General features: G+C 36.0%; 1 protein-coding gene and 1 pseudogene across 9 annotated transcripts in view; both read right to left on the minus strand.

Annotated features, from left to right (window-relative positions):
• MBD5 (methyl-CpG binding domain protein 5) overlaps nt 1-21,699 on the minus strand; it is a 443,648-nt gene that overhangs the window by 136,806 nt on the left and 285,143 nt on the right. For all 9 annotated transcript variants that reach the window (XM_078451300.2, XM_060626406.3, XM_078451303.2 and 6 more), the window contains one exon: nt 3,884-4,005. The gene's annotated coding sequence lies outside the window, so the exon portion shown is untranslated. The remainder of the gene's footprint in view (nt 1-3,883; nt 4,006-21,699) is intronic.
• On the minus strand, nt 12,304-12,693 carry LOC132670974 (ATP synthase F(0) complex subunit C2, mitochondrial pseudogene; annotated as a pseudogene).

Genomic DNA, 21,699 nt, shown 5'->3' on the forward strand with positions numbered 1-21,699 from the left:
CCTAGATTTACTACTGATTAGTCTCTGATTGACTCAGTTTCTTCATTTTAAAAATAGGAATAATAATGGGAGTTATGAGTTAGAATAGTGCCTGCCACACAGTAATAACATTCTTCATGTTATCAGATAATTACTCCTACACTACCATTTTTAAAATTACTATTATCATCATCATTATTATTTCATACACTGGATGAATTAGGTAAATATTTTGTTTTGTTAATTTCCTCCCTTTTACTATCTCTAATGTAAATATGTTTTTAAAAGTTGTGGATGCCATTTTAACAACTTAACTCACAAGGGTTTAGGAAAAGAGCAAATAGCTGTAAAGACCGAGGAGAACCGAAGTTTTGGTAACTGAAAATACAAAATTATCCATGAAATCAAGACTTCAGGGCTTTCAAAATATCCACACCCACCAACTCATAATTTTACATGATAAGATCAGGCTAGAAGAATACTTTAGCAAAGTATAGTAAATCAGAATTCTCTCAAACACAAATTTCCAAGAAAATCTAATAAAAATGAGAGGTTGAATTTTTTATCTTAAAAAAATCTTACCTATTTCCCTCAAATAGATGCTCTGCAGAGTTGAAAACAATTTTCAATAGTGATATTACTTTCTTAGAGTTATAATTTTTTATACATAATTCCTTCTGCAGGTAAATAAAAATACATACCCCAAAGCAGTAAAAATAAAATAAAGCAACAGTAACTGAAAAGCCTACCAAGGGTTTTCATTTTGGTAAACATTTATCTCACCATCTAAGCTTCAGACTCCTGATACGACCCTCGGGATAAAATGACAGACTCAGGTTTGATTCCCTCTGGTATTTCAACCAATACTGTGTACAACCTGAGGACCGTTTTTTTGAGGATAAATGACTGGCTAGGAAGACTAAAGTCCCGAGGCTTTGCCTGGGGCCTATAATCTCACCTAATCATTATTCACAATCCCCCAGAAAAGCCTCGAGCTAAAATTGTGATTGCTATTTAGAACTAAACTTGCAAATTCATTTTTGAAAATCTTTTCTTCTTTTGTGATTTCATTTTTTTGTTTAATTCATGACCACCTTTAGATATCAACTATAGCAAGCATTAAAACCTAGAGCAATAGTCCATCTGTTTTGAGTGTTGCTTTCTTTACTAATTTATAAAAAAGATATTTTAATAGCAAAAATGCCTAAGGACTACATTGCGTAATACATGCAACTAAAAATGTAAAGTCCTTAAGGGGATATGAAAAGCAGTGATAATGGAGAAGAGTTCTGTAAATTTAGAATTTTGTAATTCAGTTCTCATAAGCCATTTTCAATTTGAAAAGCCAAAATAATTTTTATAAATGCAAAGATGAATTGAAGGATGCAATATCCTCTGAAAATCAGGGAATAAGCTAGAGTCAAGCCATACCACAAATTTCTTTAATTAACCTTTCACTTTTTTTTTTTTTACTTAGGATGTAAAAAATACTTCTTGCTATCTATCCTGACAAAATGTTCCACTCTTGCTTATTTCTAGGATTGGCCATTGCAATCCTCTCTGTGTTCTTCCACTAAGTCTACTTTATTTAATACTGACATATAATTTCTTACTGATGATAACACTTAAGAGTATCCTCTCTTAAAAACAGCACTTAAGAGTGAGGGCTGTTAAGTCTCAGACTGCCTAGACTAGAGTCAGATTCCTTATCTCTATAAAGGGGATAATAATAGTTGTTACTTCAAAGTATATTGTGAAGATAAGTGAGACAAATGACTTAAAGTATTTAGTAGATTGTCTGGTACTTAATAAGTACTCATAAATGTTAGTTATTGTTAATAATGAAAACTTTTTAGAACCTTTTCTTTACTTCTTAAAGGTCTCCTGAGAAAACAAAACACATTTGCTTGACTTTGGACAAACTTGAGTTAAACTCTTTTTTCTTTTGTTTTCTCCTTTATAAAAATGAAATAATCTGACAATATTAATCCAAAGATCTTTCTTAACTGTAAAAACTTACATAATTTTATTTAGCTATGGCTAAGGTTCAGACTTATTTTCCTTTTCTGTTTTTAATGTGCATGGACAATTCTTTTTCTGGTTGAGACTAACTTTTCTTCTTTGATTAAGAACTACATCTGATGATATTCTGTACCCCTACTAGCCCTAGGAATCATGGGGTATTTTCCCAATTTCCTATGATGAAGTATCATATTCACAATCAAACTCTACAGAAGCCCCTAAGAAGGTATTGCTTTCTTCTGAACTGATACTTTAAAAGTAAATCCGATATTAATTACATATAATATGTAAAATTTCGTGTTCTATGTAATCCAAGGATTAAACAAAAATTTGTTATGTTTTTGGAGAGGCATATGTAAAGTTTTATTCAAAAATGTTAACTTATATGGCAAAAATGAAGTACACAAAATAAAAACAAAGCATCATATCAAAATATTAAAAAATGAAAAAATAAGAAAACATAATTGTATCACATGTGATTTGTAGTGTTGATAGTCTTAATATGATTCTTCATTCTTATCAATAAAGAAAAAGCCTCAAAGACCACCAAGAATAATTTGGAATGGGGCATAAGTGACATAGGCATGAAAGAAATATAAAAGACAAATAACAATATGCAAAGATATACATTTTATTAGTAATCAAATAAATGAAAATTAGAATGCCATATACTTTTCTCATTTCAGGTTTATTTAAATTGAATACCAATGGCATTGGTTAATACCAATGGCAAAATTACGGAGAAAGTGGCACTCTGATGCACTGTTGGTAGAAATGCAAATTGGTAGAGCCTTTCCATATATTTCCCCTTAAAAGAATATACCATAAGCTAGCATTTTCCAAAGTGTTCAGTGGGATGTTGATACGTTCTGATGTTATTTTGTGTGTGTGTATGTAAAAGTCTAAATTTAATTTTAAATGTAAATGTATACAATGGCATTCAAAAACTTTTCTTTCCCTTTTTTTTAAATAAAATTTATTTTTCAGAGAAGTTTTAGGCTCACAGCAAAACTGAGTGTTAAGTATAGCAATTTCCCATATTGTCTCCTGCCCCCATACACCACAATTTCTCCATCCTGTAGACAGATGTTATCTTAAGAAAACATTCTATAGTCAAATAAGTTTGATTTCTCAGACCTTTGTTACTACTATACATAGGTATTCTCCAAGATGGTGAACAGTGGTTCTTTATGTAATAGGCCATGGAATCCTCTTATCAGAGAGTATGCTTAGGAACTAAGAGTCTGCAACACTTACTTTTTTGGAAACTGTCCTAAAAAATCACTAGACACAAATGCAAACATGTATGTACAAGAATGTTCACTGAAGTCATATTTAACACAGGAAAAAACCTGGAAAGATTCCATATACTCAATAATTGGAAAGTGGTTACATAATTTATGTTATGTTCTTAAACTGGAATATTATATAACCATTAATAATGGAAATGCAGATGATATTTACTGACATTACACGTAAGGCAATAAGTTGCTAAGTAAAGAAGCAATCTAGCCAAAGAACATTTATATCCTATTGTTACCAATCCTAATCATAATATTATATGGACACATATATTATACATTGTATACAAATATATCAATGAATTCAGAAAGACATACAACAAAATATAAAGAGTAGTTATCACAAGGTGATAGATTACTATACTTTTCTGTTTGTCTTATCTTTTTTTCTTAATGAACATCTATTAATTTTATAACAGAAATATTTTTTAAAGGCAATGTGTTTATACGTCTTAACTGGAGACATCTGGCATTTTATTCTTTAGGTGTCAGATGCTTTTCATATTTAACAAAAATTAAGTTCACAGTCAAGAAAACTATAATTATATAAAGAATTCATACAGAAAAAACACAATTCCTACCTTCTGGAGAGAAACTGATAAAAACATAACAAGTGCTGTGAGAGCCAGCAGCGTAATGGAGGCAGTAAATCTCTAGATGCTCTATGCCTTTATGAGTCCCTATAAGGGAGTACCTCTTCTCTCTGTAACACAAATAACATAAATACACAAATTTATTTAAAGGAGCAGCTGAATGAAAATCATCCTTAAGTATAGCTTGGAGCTATACAGGCTGCTTGTTTCCAGGTGTGATCTCACAGGTAAACAGTTAGAAATATTACCACTTTGTCTCTTTATGACCTTGGAAAAGTTACTTATCTTCTCCAAGCCTCAGTTTCCTCATCTGTAAATAGGGATAAGGATATAACCAACTATAAAGATTAATATTCATAAAGTATTCATAACAGTGCCAGATACTGTTGCTACATACGTGGTTTCTACAAATAAATACCTGAGTGGGATTGATTGTATTAATAGAGACCCTCCACAGAGCACATTGCTATTGGTGATAGTTTACTTCTGTTAACATCTCAAATAATTCTCATCTCAATCCTGTAAAGTATTGTTATTATTACAAGCTAGCCCTCAGCTTGCATACCAGAAACTTGATTTTATCAACTCCCTAAACTGATACAAACAAACTCACAAAAAACTGATCAATTTAAAAGAGAACCCCTTCTCTCTCCACCCCCTCCCCAAATGATATCCATTGAATAAAATAGTATGTACTAATATCTGGTCTGTGTAAGTACTGAACCACTTAGACATTATCTGATTACTATAAAATTAAAGCAAGGAGAATTAAAAACTCATATTGGACCTTTCATTAAGCCATAGTTGTATGATATGCTTTTCTATAGTGTTACTGTAGAAACATTGGTAGGAAAACCAATTTCCTCATATTCTTGGTATGATACCTTGAGAAGGCACGGCATCACCAATGAAGTATTCTTGCCAAGAATATTCAATCTGAATCTAATAATAAAATAAATTTTTAGAAAAAAAATCTAAATTAAAGGACATGTTGCAAACATTGGCCCAGACTTAAAAAATATCAGTGACATGACACAAAGAGGCCGGGAATTTTTTTTAGATTAAAGGAGATTAAGTGGATATGACAAGTGAATAAAATGCATGATCCTTAATTGGATCTTGGATTGGAGAAAAAAAGACAGCTATAATTACTGGACAACTGGGAAATCTAAACTGCAGACTTCAAAAATCTCTATCGGTTAATAAATTTAAAATTAACTTAGGTGGTTTGTACCTGCAGATAAAATTATTCATTAATTCATTTATATTCATCACGATGTGTTAAATACCTATTCAGTGTGATAGGCCTGAAGATGACAAAAATTCCTGCAAGTAACAAACCCTAAAATGCAGATATGGCTTAGCCAAAGAGGTCAGGTGAACTCAGTCTGGCAAGTTAGCAAATGAAGGTATGTAGCTAAACTACTTATCTGTTATATTTGAGACTCTGACCATCTTCCTACTGAAGTATTCTTCTTTCTAACGGAGGGGAAATTTTCAGAATGTTAGAGCAGTCACTGCTGCTTCATGCTGCCTTTAGTAAGGTTCCACAAGAAAGAGAGGCACATCAGGAAGCAGAGAAGGGAAAAAAAAGATAGCTTTGCCAAAAGAGCTACTTTCTGTCTGTGGCTGAGAATCAGATCATCTGAAGCCTGGCAGGTTGAAAAAGCCAAATTATAAATGTTTTATGATCAACTTTTACTTATTTTTGAATAGGCTATTTTCATGATGTAGAATTTGAAAGGTACAAAGAGGCAGTGAAAATTTCTCTTCCACTCTTGTCCCCAAGACAAGACTGTTTTCCCTCCTCAGAGGCAATCTCTGTTAACAGATTCATGTATTCCTCCAGAAATGTTTAATGCATTGCGAATCTACAGTTGTATTTACAGAAGCAGAGCAGGTTATACACTCTTTTACAGCTTGCTTTCTTCATAGTATGTTTTGTCAATTGATCATCTCGGTACCTATAGAGTTACTTTTATTTTATTTTATTTTTTAAATTTTTTTAACATTTATTTATTTTTGAAAGAAACAGAGCATGAGCGGGGGAAGGGCACAGAGAGAGGGAGAGACAGAATCTGAAGCAGGCTCCAGGCTCTGAGCTGTGAGCGCAGAGCCTGACGCGGGGTTCAAACCCACGGACCGCGAGATCATGACCTGAGGTGAAGTCAGACGCTTAACCGACTGAGCCACCCAGGCGCCCCGCAGATGTTTTCTTAAGCAAAGCAAATAAGCTACTGGCCACCAGGAGGAAAGGAGCATTGAGATGTCTAAGTGTAGAGTACTGAAGATAATAACTAAGGAATGTACCTGGGAGGATTTTCTTGGAGACTTCTTTGGATTCTAAGCATGCCAGTGTATTGTGGCAGAGCATCTGAAAAGTTATTGAAGCCTTTGCCATGAGAGGGGTGCAAAAGTGGCTAACACTGAGTTGGCAGACATAAAGGAGACTGAGGTTTGAAGAAACAGGGCAAAGAGTACAGGGTCCTTACAACTGGAGACTGTGGCAAGAATTATGGCAGTAGATCCCGTATATGAAGTCCAGAGGCCAAGCAAGAGGAATTATGTCTTGGTGGAATGTGGTACATGGTGCCGAAATGTCAAGGGTCAAGCAATAACTCAGAGGAGACAAGCAAGCAGAGAGAGGGGTATGGAAAGCCACACTCATCCATTGATGACAGGAAGGTATGAGCCTCCCTGGAACCTGGAGAAGTAGAAGGGAAGGAGAAAATCCTTCTAAACTAAGGGTAAAAATCTTGGTTTAAAGCCTAAATTGATTCAATTTTACTTCAGAAGTAACCAACCAACTACCAATTGGTAAGATTAATTCTTCCTTTATCTGTGGAAATGGTCATGGGGACAGTGACATACATGTATTAAGTATAACACATTGTTTGGCCCATGGTTGGTGGACTTAATTTCTCTAAAGTTAAAACTATGTTGCCCAGATTTTGATTTGGAAAATTTGACCATCTTTTTAAAATTTTTTTATTCTTTTAATGTTTATTATTTTTGAGAGAGAGAGAGACAGCAAGCGGGGAAGGAGCAGAGAGAGAGAGAGGGAGACAGAATCTGAAGCAGGCTCTAGGCTCTGAGCTGTCAGTACAGAGCCCGATGTGGGGCTCGAACCCACGAACCACGAGATTATGGCCTGAACTGAAGTTGAACGCGTAACCAACTGAGCCACCCAGGCGCCCCTGGAAAATTTGATCATCGTGTCATATGTCATTAATATACAAGATTGAGCTCTGTAAAATAAGGCTCCTAGTTACTGTTATCAGGCTGATGGAGTAATAAACATCCCCATATGCCATGAAGGAAGCAGGTCTCTGTCATAATAAAAGCATTTAAATATAAAATACAAACATAAACAGCACTCCTCTCAAATATACCCTAAGACTGAGGATAAGGATTAGATATAGTTATTTCCCATTTCCCCCAAATAGATATTATCTTTTTTAAAAAAGGTATTTATCTTAAATCTAACAAATGTTAAAAAGAAACTACTTGGTGGATAATAAAAACAATATTGATTTCTGATTAAAGAGGTAGATTGAACATACACATTTAACTACATTCCTTTTTAAAACTGTACTAAAATACAATTTAGTATTAAAATTTTTATTAAAAAGCATAAATGAATGAAGAAAAGGAGAGTGAGAGATGAATCACAGTAACAAAAATTTGGAAGCTAGACGACAGAAGGATGGTAGCTGACTGACAGCTGATTCAAACAAGCAATTCATTTTAGGTAGTAGGTAAAGGCAGGAAGCAATTTCATTTGTACTACAGTTTCCACAAAAACTTGGGAACTGGTGGCACCCAAACTTGTGGAAATGAGTTAAGTAAGAGCAAACCTAGTTAGAAATCTATTTAAGAATTAGTCTTTTGCATTGTCTCTCTACCATTCACAACTGAACAAGTACGCCTCCCTCTCTCACCCTGGAAGAAGAGTAAATATTTACTCTTTGAAGTGTATAAAACAGAAGATTCCCCAAACTGGGAAATTTTGAAGAATTCTGGAGGGTAGAGTACTGTATTTAAAACAGAATTAAATGAAATTTTATATGATAAATATTAAGGCTCCCAAGTCCTCTTCTACTAGGTTTGCAGAATGCTAGTAGCCCATCATAAAACTGGAGAGTGGAAGAGTCTCCTTTGGTGAATATAACTGGAATTTAAAAAAATGGTGCTCAATGAAATGATATTGGAGGTTCCTGAACAAAGAAGCATATTCAGATCTAGGGAATTCATAGTCATTAAGCTCCAGTTATGTGTTATCCTGGCATCCCCCTTTCTTACTAACTGAAATATGAACCGGGAGAGCCAATGACCGCTAGACATCTGGGGAAAGCTCCTAACATGAAAGATGGAGACTAAAACAAAACCAAACCAAAACCAAAGCCAAAACAGAAAATAGAAAAAGGAAAGAGAATTAAAAAAACAGAACCCTATCTTTAAAGAGATAAGAGAAGAACTGCATCCATGAAACAAAAACACACTGCTTTATTTATTTATTTTTTAAGTTTATTTATTTATTTTGAGAGAGAGTGAGTGAGAGAGACAGCAGGGCAGGGCGGAAGGAGGAGAGAGAGAGAATTCTAAGTAGGCTCCTCACTCTCAGCACAGAGTTCGATGTAGGGCTTGAACCCATGAATCGTGAGATCATGACCTGAGCTGACACTGAAAGCCAGACAGTTAACTGGCTGAGCCACCCAGGTGCCCCCAAAACACATTGTTTTAAAAAAAGAAAAGAAAAAAAAATCCTGGAAACAAGAAACTACTGCTGGGAAACAAAATCATGATAGAAATGGAAGCCTCAACAGAAAGGTTGGAAAATCTCCCAGGAAGTAAAGAGATTAAGAGAAAGAACATAGGAGAGAAAGGATATGAAGATTAGAAGAGCAGTCTAGGATGTTCAACATTCAACTAACAGAAAAAGAGAAAAGAAAATTGAGAAAAAAATCATCAAAGAAATAACTTATGAAAAATTTCCTAAATTAAAGAGCATAAATTTCTACTTTAAAAGGGGTCACTGAGTGCCTGAATGAAAACAGATCTCCAACAGATCACATCATAACAAAATTTTAGAACTCTGTGACAAACAGAAAATTATAAAAGCTCCCGGAAAGGAAAAATATATAAAACAGAAAGTAGAATGTCTCTCAACTTTTCAACACTGAAACTAAAAGACAATAGAGATAGACCATAAAAATTCTGAGAAAATAAATTCCAAACCAGAATTCTGTATTTAGCTAAATATCAATCAAATATCAGTAAAGCAGAAAGACATATTCAGACAGGCAAGACCAAAACTATTGGTAGATGTGCTTCTTCAAAATGGGAGAGTAAATGAAGAAGGAAAAGACATTAAAAACAAGAGTTTCAACTCAAAACAGGGACACAAGAAGTCCAAAGGTGATAGTGAAAAGTAATCCATACCACCTGGGAACAGAGGTTGCTGTTGAATCAGAAACAAGTACATAAGACCAAGCAAAAGAAAAATGAGACAATCATTAATTTTAGGGAAAACAGACAATTGGAAACATGATGTGGTTCGGCCATGAATTAAGTTTACAAAGATATAAATGTGTTTAATGAAATCTTAAACATCAAAATCATGATATAATTGTATTGAGAAGATGAAGTATTTGTGGTGATGGGGTGGGGATATAAAAACTTTAACTTTACTGTTAAAGTTTTACTTTACTTTACTTTTAACTTTACTGTTTCCATACTGGGAAATTAATAGATTATATGCAAAGCTGAAAAAAATCAAGAAGTAAAAATATAATCGTATTATTGATGTATTTATTTTTATTTTTTTGAATGCTTATGACAGCTTTATCATAAATAGCTCCAAACTGGGAACTACTTAAATGTCTATCAATTGGTAAACAGATACACAAATTATAGCACATCTATACAATGAAATACTACTCAGCAATAAAAAGCAATAATACATACAACAGAAGAATCTCAAAAGCATTACATGAAGTGAAAGAAGCCAGACACAAACCCTACATATTGTATTATACCATTTCATGACAATCTGGAAAAGACAAAAGTACAGAGACAGGAATCAAATGAGTGTTTGCTACAGGCTGTAGTAAAGGTGGTGGTGGGGGGAGACAGATTATAAAGACACACGAGAACTTGCTGGGGTGATAGAAATGACCTATAGCCCAATTGTGATGGTTACATTATGTTATACATCTGCCAAAACTCAACACATTATACATTTTAAAATGGTGAATTTTATTGTATGTAAATTATTCCTCAATAAACCTGAATTCATAGGCCATAAAAGGCATTGTAGCTTTATCCTACTTCTCTCTGGAATCACTCACTCTAAGGGAAGCCAGGTATTGTGAGGACACTCACCACCCTTATGGAGAGGCCCACATGATAAGGAACTGAAACCTCTTGCCAACATGTGAATGAGACACCTTGGAATCTGATCCTCGAGCCCCAAACCTTGAATTAACTGGGGCTGCTGCCCTGGCCGACATCTTGCCTGCAACCTCAATAGAAGTCCTGAGGCAAAACCAACTAGCTATGCCAGTCCCAAATCCTTGACCCAAAGAAACTGTGGGATAATAAATATTTGTTGTTTTAAGCCACTAAGCCTGGGGTAATAATTGTTACACAATTATAGATAGCTAATATACTGTGAGATGGGGGAATAATCTCAGGTGAAGTTGGTGAAGTGGGTAGAGAGCAGAGATCTTGTAGACTTATAGGCATTGTGAGTACTTCAGATTTGAGTCTTAGTTCAATGGTAAGGCATTGGTAGTTCTATTCAGAATAACCATCACAATTTCACTTTAAGTGTCACTCTACTATGGAGTGGTCCAGAATGGAGGCAGACAGACCAGTTAGGAGGCCATTGCAGTAGTCTATGTGAGATGATGGTGGTTTAGACTAGGGTGGTGACAGCGGAGATAGATGCATAGAGTCGAGGAAGTAGAGAGGAATCAAAGATGAGTCTAGGGTCTTTTGGTTTGACCAGATGAAATGAGAATAACTATAAAAGGAATATACTGGGAGAAGTGAGGGATGAAAGCCAGTCCCGAAGGAGTGTATAAGCATGATGTATTTGTTGCAAATTGCAAAAAGGTCAGTACGGTTGGAGTTTATGGTGACTAAATGGGAGGAGAGAGTGATGAGAAAGGAAGCTGAGAAAACAGGCATGGAAGAAAGACCCTATTTACCACCATAAAGTATCTGGACTTCATGCAGCTAGCCACTGGAAGCCACTCAAAAAAAATTTTTTTTAATGTCTATTTATTTTTGAGACAGAGAGAGACAGAGTGTGAGCAGGGGAGGGGTAGAGAGAGAGAGAGAGAGAGAGAGAGAGAGAGAGAGAGAAAGAGAGGGAGGGAGAGGGAGGGAGAGGGAGGGAGAGGGAGGGAGACACAGAATCCGAAGCAGGCTCCAGGCTCTGAGCTGTCAGCACAGAGCCTGACATGGGGCGTAAGTCACGAACCATGAGATCATGACCTGAGCCCAAGTTGGATGCTTAGCCGACTGAGCCACCCAGGCACCCTGCCACTCAAAGATTTTAAGTAGGAGAGTGACTGATCAAACTCACATTTTAGAAAGGTAACTAGCAGCAGCAATAAAGAGTTTGGCTTGAAGATGGGAGACATTGGAAAGTAGGAGATATTTTAAATAACTTTCTTATTTTAAGGAAGCAGCAAAGTATAGTAGGAAGAACAAATGGCTTTGGAAGCAGACCCAAATTCAAATCTTTTTAATATTTAAGTTTATTTATTTTGTGTGTGTGTGTGTGTGTGTGTGTGAGAGAGAGAGAGAGAGAGAGAGAGAGAGAGAGAGAGAGAATCTCAAGCAGGCTGTGTGATGTCAGCACAGAGCCCAGTTCAGGGTTTGATCTCACAAACCATGAAATCATGAAATCAGCTGAAACCAAGAGTCAGACACTTAACCAAATGAGCCACATAGGCACTCCCCCAAATTAAAATCTTGACATAGCAAATTTCCATCTATTACAAGTTGAATCGTGTCTCCCCTCCATCTCCAATTCATATGTTGAAGTCCTAACCCTAGTAACTCAGATGTGACCTCATTTGGAAATAGTCATTGCAGTTGTAATTAGTTAAGATAAGGTCATAGTGGAGTAGGATAAGCCCCTAATCCAACAACTGGTATCCTTATAGAAAGAAAAAATTTGGTCATAGACATGCATGCAGAGATAATGCCATTTGAACATGAAGGCACAGATCTACAGGTCAAGGAATGCTAGAGATTACCAACAAATCACTGGAAGCTAAGGGAGAGGCATGGAACAGATTCTTTCTCACAGTCTTCAGTCTTCAGAGATTCTTTCTCACAGTCTTCAATTATACCCCAGTAACCAACTCTGTTGACACGTTGATCTTGGACTTTCAGCCTTCAGAACTGGCATAACCAATGATAAGGCTCCCAAACACAGTCCCAATTCCAGCCCCAGAACCAGCCACCCCAACTGTGGCAGCCCCAGCCCCAATGAACTTGGCTGCTGTGTCGATGTGCTTTGAAACAGCGCTAGTTTGGAAACTGTGGCTAGGAATAAGTGAGGTCAGGGGACGTGGGGCTGCCCAGCTGTTGAGGCTCTCATCTGTCAGTGTCTCTGGTGGTTTTAGTGCCACTGCAGACAGTGATAGGCTCGACAGCTGAGAGGTGCTCCTGACCAAGAAGGGGGCAGAGACGAACTTTGCACAGGCGTACATTTTCAGGGGATGAGGGACTGTGGCAGGAGAGTTGCTCCCGGTGCAGAGAAGACAGAGACTAATCATATTATTTAGAATGTTCTTTTTCATAAATATAAAAAGAAACAGCTAAAAATAAACTGAAAATGACTGCTTCTGGGAATCAGAAAATTGGTGGAAGGAATTGCAGAGCAGGGGACTGCCTCTGTTTTGTTTTTGTTTTGTTTTTGTTTTTAAGTTTCATAGGACTCCGTGACTTTTTAAACTATGTCCATGTGTAATTTTTATAAATACAAAACAAAACAAAAAATAGCATAAGATTACCATTAACAATGATCTGTGAAACTTAATAGGTGTTTATAAATTCTTTTTTTTTAAGTATTTATTTTTTTTGAGAGAGGGGAGGGGCAGAGAGAGAGAGAGAGAGAGAGAGAGAATTCCAAGCAGGCTTCGCACTGTCAGTGCAGAGTCCAACGCAGGGCTCGATCTCTTGGATTGTGAGACCATGACTTGAGCCATAATCAAGACTCAGATGTTTAGCTTTCTGAGCCACCCAGGAGCCCCAGGCATTTATAAATTCTTAAGTGTCATTGCATATGAATTGTTGTATTATACAATCGTATAGGGCAAGTTTTTAGAAAAAAAGTGTTGCACCAGACAAACACCTGCTATGGCAGCCAGCAAGTACTTGGCAGGTATTTAAACATTGCTACTTTAATTGGTAACAATGAAAAACAAAAACACGCACTATTTTTGTAGAGGCTTCTAGACTTTAGAGGTTCTACCTCTTTTTAGTATATAATCTTGGACCTCTTTTTGCTTATGATTCTTTATCTGTAAAACCCTTACTTCACAGTAATGTTGTGATTGCTAATTGATACAGGAACAGTCTTTAGCACACTGCCTGAGACATAATAAATGGTTAATAAATAATTGCTATTTTAATTGTAATTCCAAATTCTTAATTCTTTATTGTCAGAATCATATCCGCTGTACTTCCTTCCACGCCCTTCCATAGAACTTGGAGCAATTTATTCCCCATAAACATGTTGTTCAACCACCCCACAGAGATCAGACTCAATTGTTACCTTAAAATTAATCATGACTGGTATACTTTGAAACATAACTAGAAATAAATGTCATACTTGGAATCACGTCTCTCCCTTTTTTTAAATCCATTACTGCTTTATTTTATTTATTTATTTATTTTATAAAAATAAATGGCATCCAGGAACAGGGTTTGTAACCAGAAGACCTAAGTTTGGGTAGGTCATTTAACCTTTCAGAGTATTCATTTTCTCATCTGTAAAGTGGAGATGATACCTGCTGGAATTGACATTTGATGTTTGCCTCCCTACTACACTTTTCTGCTACTTCTGGTAACTGTATACTGATTTTCCTTTGGACAACTTATCCATTTCCCAGCTCTAGAGGAGGGTCTTACTGCCAAAGTAACTCAGCATACTACCCTATCCCACTGTCCACAGTTATGTGTTCAAGGATGAGCACTTAACCAAATCAGGACCAGTGACACTAAAAACTGCCAGTGTCATCAAGTGTGGAGCTGACAGTGGAGCCAGTTCAGCTCCAAATTAGCCTATCTGAAGACCATTCCATGCTATGGACCAAAATATCCTTTTTTAGTCTAAGCCAGTGTGTGTGTCTGTGCTGTAGGAAGGGTAGGGAGGGGTAGGAGAGGTAGGGCAGAGAGGGAGAATGTTCTTCACTGCAACCAAATGAATCTTAACTCCTATCTACCTTATAACCATTATCTCCACTACTTCTAAGATCAACTGAGACAATAAATGAATTAAAAATTTGGTAAACATAAAGCAATATGCAAATGTTGTTACTATTATAATTGTTAATAACAAAGCCCAACTCCTTCAAAAAGCGAACTATATCTTGCAATGGTCTTACAAAAGATTTTCACAAAAACCAAAGTAGCCTATTTAAAATCTGGACATGTTAGATATTATTTGTGAATATATGTTTTGTATAAAAACATATGAATATGCAGTTGTTCAAATCACTGTAGGTCATGCATGTGACAGCAGCTCAGGTGGCATCCTTACTCATCAAACTTAAAATGTTAGGCTAGTATCCCCCAATCTCTATTTTACCCTTTGATATTTATGGTTGTATGCTCCATAAACCTGTTTGAATCTTTTAGAAACTATGTATTTTCTACTAGTTACTTACAAGTGAATTTTATCAGACAATTAATTAGTCAAGTCTGGAGTATTTTACAATTGTTTTATTATTTATAAATAAGATGCTAATTAAAGGGAAACTGAAAAATGGTAACTGCTTCCTATAAAAGCTGACTTTATAAAATGTAAAATAAAATACTTTGAAGTCAGAGGAAAAAATTGGAAGTAAATGGATATTTCAAATGAGTTCAAAGGCTTTGAAAAGGTATTTGTTTGCTTAAATAGATCTATCTCTTCATGTCTATAGGATTAATGTGACTGGCAATTCTTTTCTTTCTGGCTAAAGCAATAGTAAATTGTAGCTCAATTCCTATTTCATTTCTCAGAAACTGAGTAAGTGCAGCTGAAATAAATGCTGTTTTAAAGTATTTGCTCCATCCGACATGTCCATGGTCTTATTTCCAGATTAGGCTCCTTCAGGTAAAGGATCAGCTAATCAGGTAATGAGGATGATTTTTGGTCTCACCTTTCATTATCACTACCTGATGAAAAGAATGAATATAATGATTTCATGAAATGTTTCATGAATGTAAACATTTTCTTATGATGAAAAATATCTTAAAAAAATGAAAAACTGAGCTATAATCACATTTTTTACAGAAATAAAATGATGAAAAAAAGAATGATATTCTCTAGTTGAAAATAAGTTATGATATCAGTTTTGCAGGTAAAAGTTTCATAACAATTCAAAATAGTATTAGATTGATTATTAGTCAGAAAACAATAAAATGCTTCAATTCCAGTTTTCTTCCTAATAAATTCCAGTAACTCTTCTTAATAAACCAGAGTTACTAACTGGGCCTATGAAGAGTCTGGTATTTTAATATGTATACTTTAAGTCAGTTTTGTCTTTCAAAATGGTTATTTTGGGAAGTTATAAACCAACCCCAGAAATGCTGGAATTGTTTGAAGTATTTTTGGAATTCATATTTTGTTAATTGCCTTTACAATTAGCTTTTGCACCACACAAGATCTCTTGTTGTTTTTGATCCAAAAAAGGCATACATAACTTTTGACCCACTAAACTTAGTTTGAGATGACATTTAGTTGGTTTCAGAATTCAGATGAAATTAGTGTGTAGATTCAAAATAGTGTGTCACAGAACAAAAGCAATTCCATAAATATTTTGTGCAAAGGCAGTGCTTATGGAATGAGTCTACAGTGTAAGTCTACAATAAGTCTCTCAAAAATTCTACTGAGAAAGAGTCAAATAATAATGCAGATTTAAAAATTTTGTGTTTGTCACTTTCCCTACAATTAACATCTTAAATTAGGAATCAAATAGCAGTCTGAATATGCAGACATAATATATTAAGTTGTAGACTGTGCAATTAAGTTTTTCTAAAATCAGTAACTCCTGGAAATTAATTCAATTTAACAAGCATTTATTGAGTATATTCTACATACCTATAGTAGTGCTAGGTACAATAGGAAATAAATAAATAATACAAAGCCAGGTCCTCAAGGCACTTATAAGCTAACAGAAGAGGAAGTTATATACAATAACCACTAAAACATTCTACTTCACTTCATTCTAGACTGGACTATTCGTTGTTTTTTTTTTTTTTTTTAATTTTTTTAACGTTTATTTATTTTTGAGACCGAGAGAGACAGAGCATGAACAGGGGAGGGTGAGAAAGAGGGAGACACAGAATCTGAAACAGGCTCCAGGCTCTGAGCTGTCAGCACACAGCCCGATGCGGGGCTCGAACTCACGGACTGCGAGATCATGACCTGAGCCGAAGTCAGCCACTCAACCGACTGAGCCACCCAGGAGCCCCTAGATTGGACTATTCTAAATGAAGTTATAATCTTAATTGTATAAGTTAATTTAAACATTTTAGTGCTTATTTTCTCATGTGTATCGTATCACCACTACCTTTGTGTACCTTTATAAATACATATCACATTAAATTGTGTAAATTTGTTTATATGTCTGCCTCCTCAGCTAGCCTATGAGCTCCTTCACAGTAAGGACTAGAGTAGCATAATGTCTAATATAATGTGAAACATGCACAACAACTGTATGAATCATAAGGCAGGAAGTTAAGTGTACATCTAAAAGATGCAAACTGGTATGAGAAAACTGAACAAAGAATGGTTTAATTTTCACTGGAGAGCTTGGGGAAAGCTTCAAAAAGACAGCTTCAAAGAAAATTGAGATCTCAATAGAAATAGAAGAAGAAAGAGAAGATATAGATGGATGGAACAGGAAAGGTTTGCAAAAGCATGAAAGTAAAAAAGTACTGGGTATGCTTTAAAACTTCATAATCTAGTGTAACTGGAATTGTAAGCTTTTGTGGTTTATTAACAGATGCATTAGAGGTATGGAGAGGTGTAGGAGGAGAAACATCTAGACAAGTCAGTAGTGATCTGAGTGGGTTTGTTTTTCCACACCTGTACAACTGGGGGACCGATACAGGTGTCATGAAAATGGCCTTTGGGAATCTGTCACATGACCGAACACAATTCAACTGTCTATACTGTTTTAGAATAATGTAGAGCACTATTTACCAAACGGTATTTTAGGGATAATACACTCAGAGAAGTGTAATACACTTCTGGGTTTGCAGAGCCCAGTTCAATCTAGCGTATTTTCCCAAATAATTTGATCATGGAATCCTTTTGAAATTCCCATTAACATCCCAGTTTGGAAAAAATTATTGTAATTTCCCTATGTTTAATATGTAAGTTTTCACTATACTTAAACTCAAAATCTGAGTCATCAGATCAGTCTGTTTCAAGCCTCTTGATGCTATATTACTAATGGGAATAACTCCTAAATATCCACTAATTTGGTAGTAACAGAGGATATGAGACAGGACCATGATAAATAAGATTATCAACATGTTTATACTTGTCTTATATACCTAAACCTACCTGAAATATTTAATATTTCATGACAGATTGATCAAGACTACAGTGAAAATTAGTGAAATAAACATAAGGTTGACTTAGATATAATACCTCAAAAATATCAAGAAACTGGAAACAAGGTGAATGTCAATAAACAGAGGAATAGTTGAATAAATTCTGGTATATCCATACTATATAATATATTGCAGTCATTAAAAATATTACAGGGGAGGGGCACCTGGGTGGCTCAGTTGGTTAAGTGTCCGACTTTGGCTCAAGTCAAGATCTCATGGCTCGTGAGTTTGAGCCCCTTGTTGGGCTCTATGCTGACAGCTAGAAGCCTAGAGCCTGCTTCAGATTCTGTGTCTCCCTCTCTCTGCACCTCCTCCACTCATGCTCTATCTCTCTCTGTCTCAAAAATAAATAAACATAAAGAAATTTAAAAAAAATAGAGGGGAACCTGGATGGCTCAGTCAGGTAGGCATTTTGACTCTTGATTTCAGCTCAAGTCATGATTTCATGGACAGGCTCTGTGCTGATGGCATGGAGCCTGCTTGGGATTTTCTCTCTCTCTCTCTCTCTCTCTTTCTCTCTCTCTGCCCCTCTTCCCTGCTTGTGTGCTCTCTCTCCCACTGTCTCTCAAAATAAAATAAATAAACTTTAAGAAAACTAGAGCTGTTTCTACAAGGTATTATAGAGTAAGAAATGCAAGATACAAGGCTGTGTGTGTGTGTATATGTGTGAGAGAGATCCCATGTTTTAAAGCAATGAACAAAATTCCTGTCTCTGTATATGCGTATGCATTGAATACAAGAAAGATAATATACTGGGTTAAGAAGAAAAGACTGAATAAAGATATGATCATAATTTTACATATATGTAAAATAAAAATAAGATCCAAGTAAATGAAAAATATTAAAAACTACAAAATTTACATCAAAGTTAATTATGACTAATACAGTAAATCATCCTCTGTTTGAATTTTTTGATGGTTTGCCATTAATTCAGTGGGACCTGGGGTAGGTGGGATGTATGTTTCTTAGAAATTGTCATATATCCCTTCATGATCTGGTTCCTATTTTTTTCACATTACCAGTGTATATTCTACATTCCAGCTATTCTAAACAACCTAGCATTTACTAGAATGCCTTGTGCTACTTCATATTCCTGTGTCTTTGTGCACACCAGGTCCATTGCCTGAAATGTCCTTTTTTTTCCCACTTCTCTGTGTATTGAATTCTTACTTAAAAAATTTATGCATAAGGGGCGCCCAAGTGGCTCAGTCAGTTAAGCATACAACTCTTGATTTTGGCTCAGGTCATGATCTCATGGTTTGTGAGATCCAGTCCCGCAGCAGGCTCTGTGCTGACAGTGTGGAGCCTGCTTGGGATTCTCTCTCTCCCTCTCTCTCTCTCTGCTCCTCCCCCCGCTCTTTCAAAATAAACAAATAAACTTAAAAAAATTACATGTAATATCTAGTCATACAAATACAAAATACAGGGGCACCTGGGTGGCTCAGTCGGTTAATGGGTCTGACTTTGGCTCAGGTCATGATCTCACAGTTCGTGAGTTCGAGCCTCAAGTCTGGCTCTGTGCTGACAGCTCGGAGCTTGGAGCCTGCTTCAGATTCTCTGTCTCCTTCTCTCTGCCCCTCCCCAGCTTTCACTCTGTCTCTCTCTCTCTCTCTCTCTTTCAGAAATAAATAAACATTAAAAAATTTAAAAAAAACACAAAATACATAACATTTTCTATCACAAACATTAAGTAAGTGTTACAGGAATTCAGAGTCTTGACTGGGACAGCCAGGAAAAGCTATTTGAATTAGGTCTTGAAGGACTAGCACTTTAACAGAAATGAGATGAGATGGAATTGTAAGCAGGGAGAAAGGACAAAATCCAAGATATATAGGTAGTATCAGTGCAAGATATCTTTAGAACACACTGCCTGGTACAAAGAGGGTATGTGGTAAATAACTGTGGATGGGTAGGTGGATGGATTTATCAGAGATTAATGCAGGGAAATAGCAAGTTATAAGATGGGAAGGTTGGGATGGGGCCAAGTAACTGGGTCTTAAATATGTAGTGAAGATACCCAAAATCTATTCTGTATACCTGGGCTCTTCAAATAGGAGTATGTATACTTTATGTGACAAGAGAAAGCCCAGAATACACATGAAGCATCTTTCTGACTCATCAATTTTATTTGAAAATTTAGAATTAAGTAATTTAAATGATATCTAATTTTAAACATTATTTTTATATTAAACCAAATAGATGGGGGGTGTCTGGGTGGCTCATTTGGTTAAGCACCTGACTTTGACTCAGGTAATGATCTCACTGTTTGTGAGTTTGAGTCCTGCATGGAGCTCTCTGCTGTCAGCACAGAGCCCACTTCAGATCCTCTGTCTCCCTTTCTCTCTGCCTGTCCTCTACTCATGCACTCTCTCTCTCTCTTTTAATGTTTATTATTTTTGAGAGAGAGAGAGAGCAATTTGGGGGAGGGGGAGAGAGAGAGGGAGACACAGAATCCAAAGCAGGCTCCAGGCTCCAAACTGTCAGCACAGAGCCTGACACGGGGCTCGAACTTGTGAACTGTGAGATCAATGACCTAAGACGAAGTCAGAATGGTCAACTGAGACACCCAGGAGCCCCCCATATAATAAACATTTAAAACAAAACAAAACAAAACAAAACAAAACAAAACAAAACAAAACAACCTGAACAGATGTATTATAGAGTGGGGTGCAAAATTTGTGTGACTTTTTAAGATAAAACACAAAACTTCAAAGAAATGTTGAGCTTATGGTGAGGGGCTTTCAGCTGTGCTACCAGATCCTGGTGTATGATGTTTACATCCTTTCCTGGCAGTGGAAATGTAAAGAAAGTCATGAAAGGGATTTGAGCAAGGTAGTAACAGCACAGAAGTGATGATTTATTTGTATTAATCTAGCATTAGGATGTCATCTGGCCTAGGATGGGAGAACATTAGAAATCTGTACCCTAGCTAGAGAACTACTGTAATAGTCCATCCAGAATGGCAGCTATCAGAATGGAAAGAGGCACAGCAAACTCCATGAAAGAACTTAGTATTTTTTTTTAAATTTTTTTTAACGTTTATTTATTTTTGAGACAGAGAGAGACAGAGCATGAACGGGGGAGGGTCAGAGAGAGGGAGACACAGAATCTGAAACAGGCTCCAGGCTCTGAGCTGTCAGCACAGAGCCCGATGCGGGGCTCGAACTCATGGACTGCGAGATCACGACCTGAGCCGAAGTTGGCCGCTTAACCGACTGAGCCACCCAGGCGCCCCAAGAACTTAGTATTTTAACCAATATTGCAACTCCTGTAAGTATTAAAACTTATTCAGGGATACTAGACCTCCCTTATGTTGCCAGGCAGTCTACTGTTGGTTAAGTAGCAACTTTGACACCAGAATGCTTAAGTTTAAATTTTGACTCAGGCACTGACTTGTGTGACTTTGTACAAATTATTTAACTGTTTTGTACCTCTAGTTCGTCATTTGTATAATGGGGGTAATGATACTTACTATTAGCTACTTCACTAGATTGCTGTGAAGATTAAATGAGTTAATATATATAAAGCACTTAAAATAGTACCTGCCTCAGTAAACACTAAGTGTTAGCTGCTATACTTACTATTATTACTGTCTTCAAAATTATTTATAGTGACCTTCATCTTCCTGAGATTTTAAGTTTCCGGGAATTAGGGAGATCTATAGGTATAAGTATACATTCTCTGATTCTGTGATGGTTCTGGAAAATCCCTGGATTCTAGAATATCAACCAAGAGATTGATGAGGGCATTAAAAACATTATAGATTGGGTCAGTTCACCAGTACATTTCTACCCTCTTGCCCTTTCTTAGAATTAAAAAAGTCTCTTTTGAGTTTGATAATTTCGTTTTTAAATGTCCATAGCAAATGTTTCTGGCACCTGGTAAGAGTATAATTGTTTGAAGAAGTAAATGTTTTCTGTTAAAATTAATTGTTGATAACAAAAAATGGA

This window comes from Panthera onca, chromosome C1 (assembly GCF_046562875.1).
Source record: "Panthera onca isolate mPanOnc1 chromosome C1, mPanOnc1 haplotype 2, whole genome shotgun sequence".
Classification (NCBI taxonomy): domain Eukaryota; kingdom Metazoa; phylum Chordata; class Mammalia; order Carnivora; family Felidae; genus Panthera; species Panthera onca.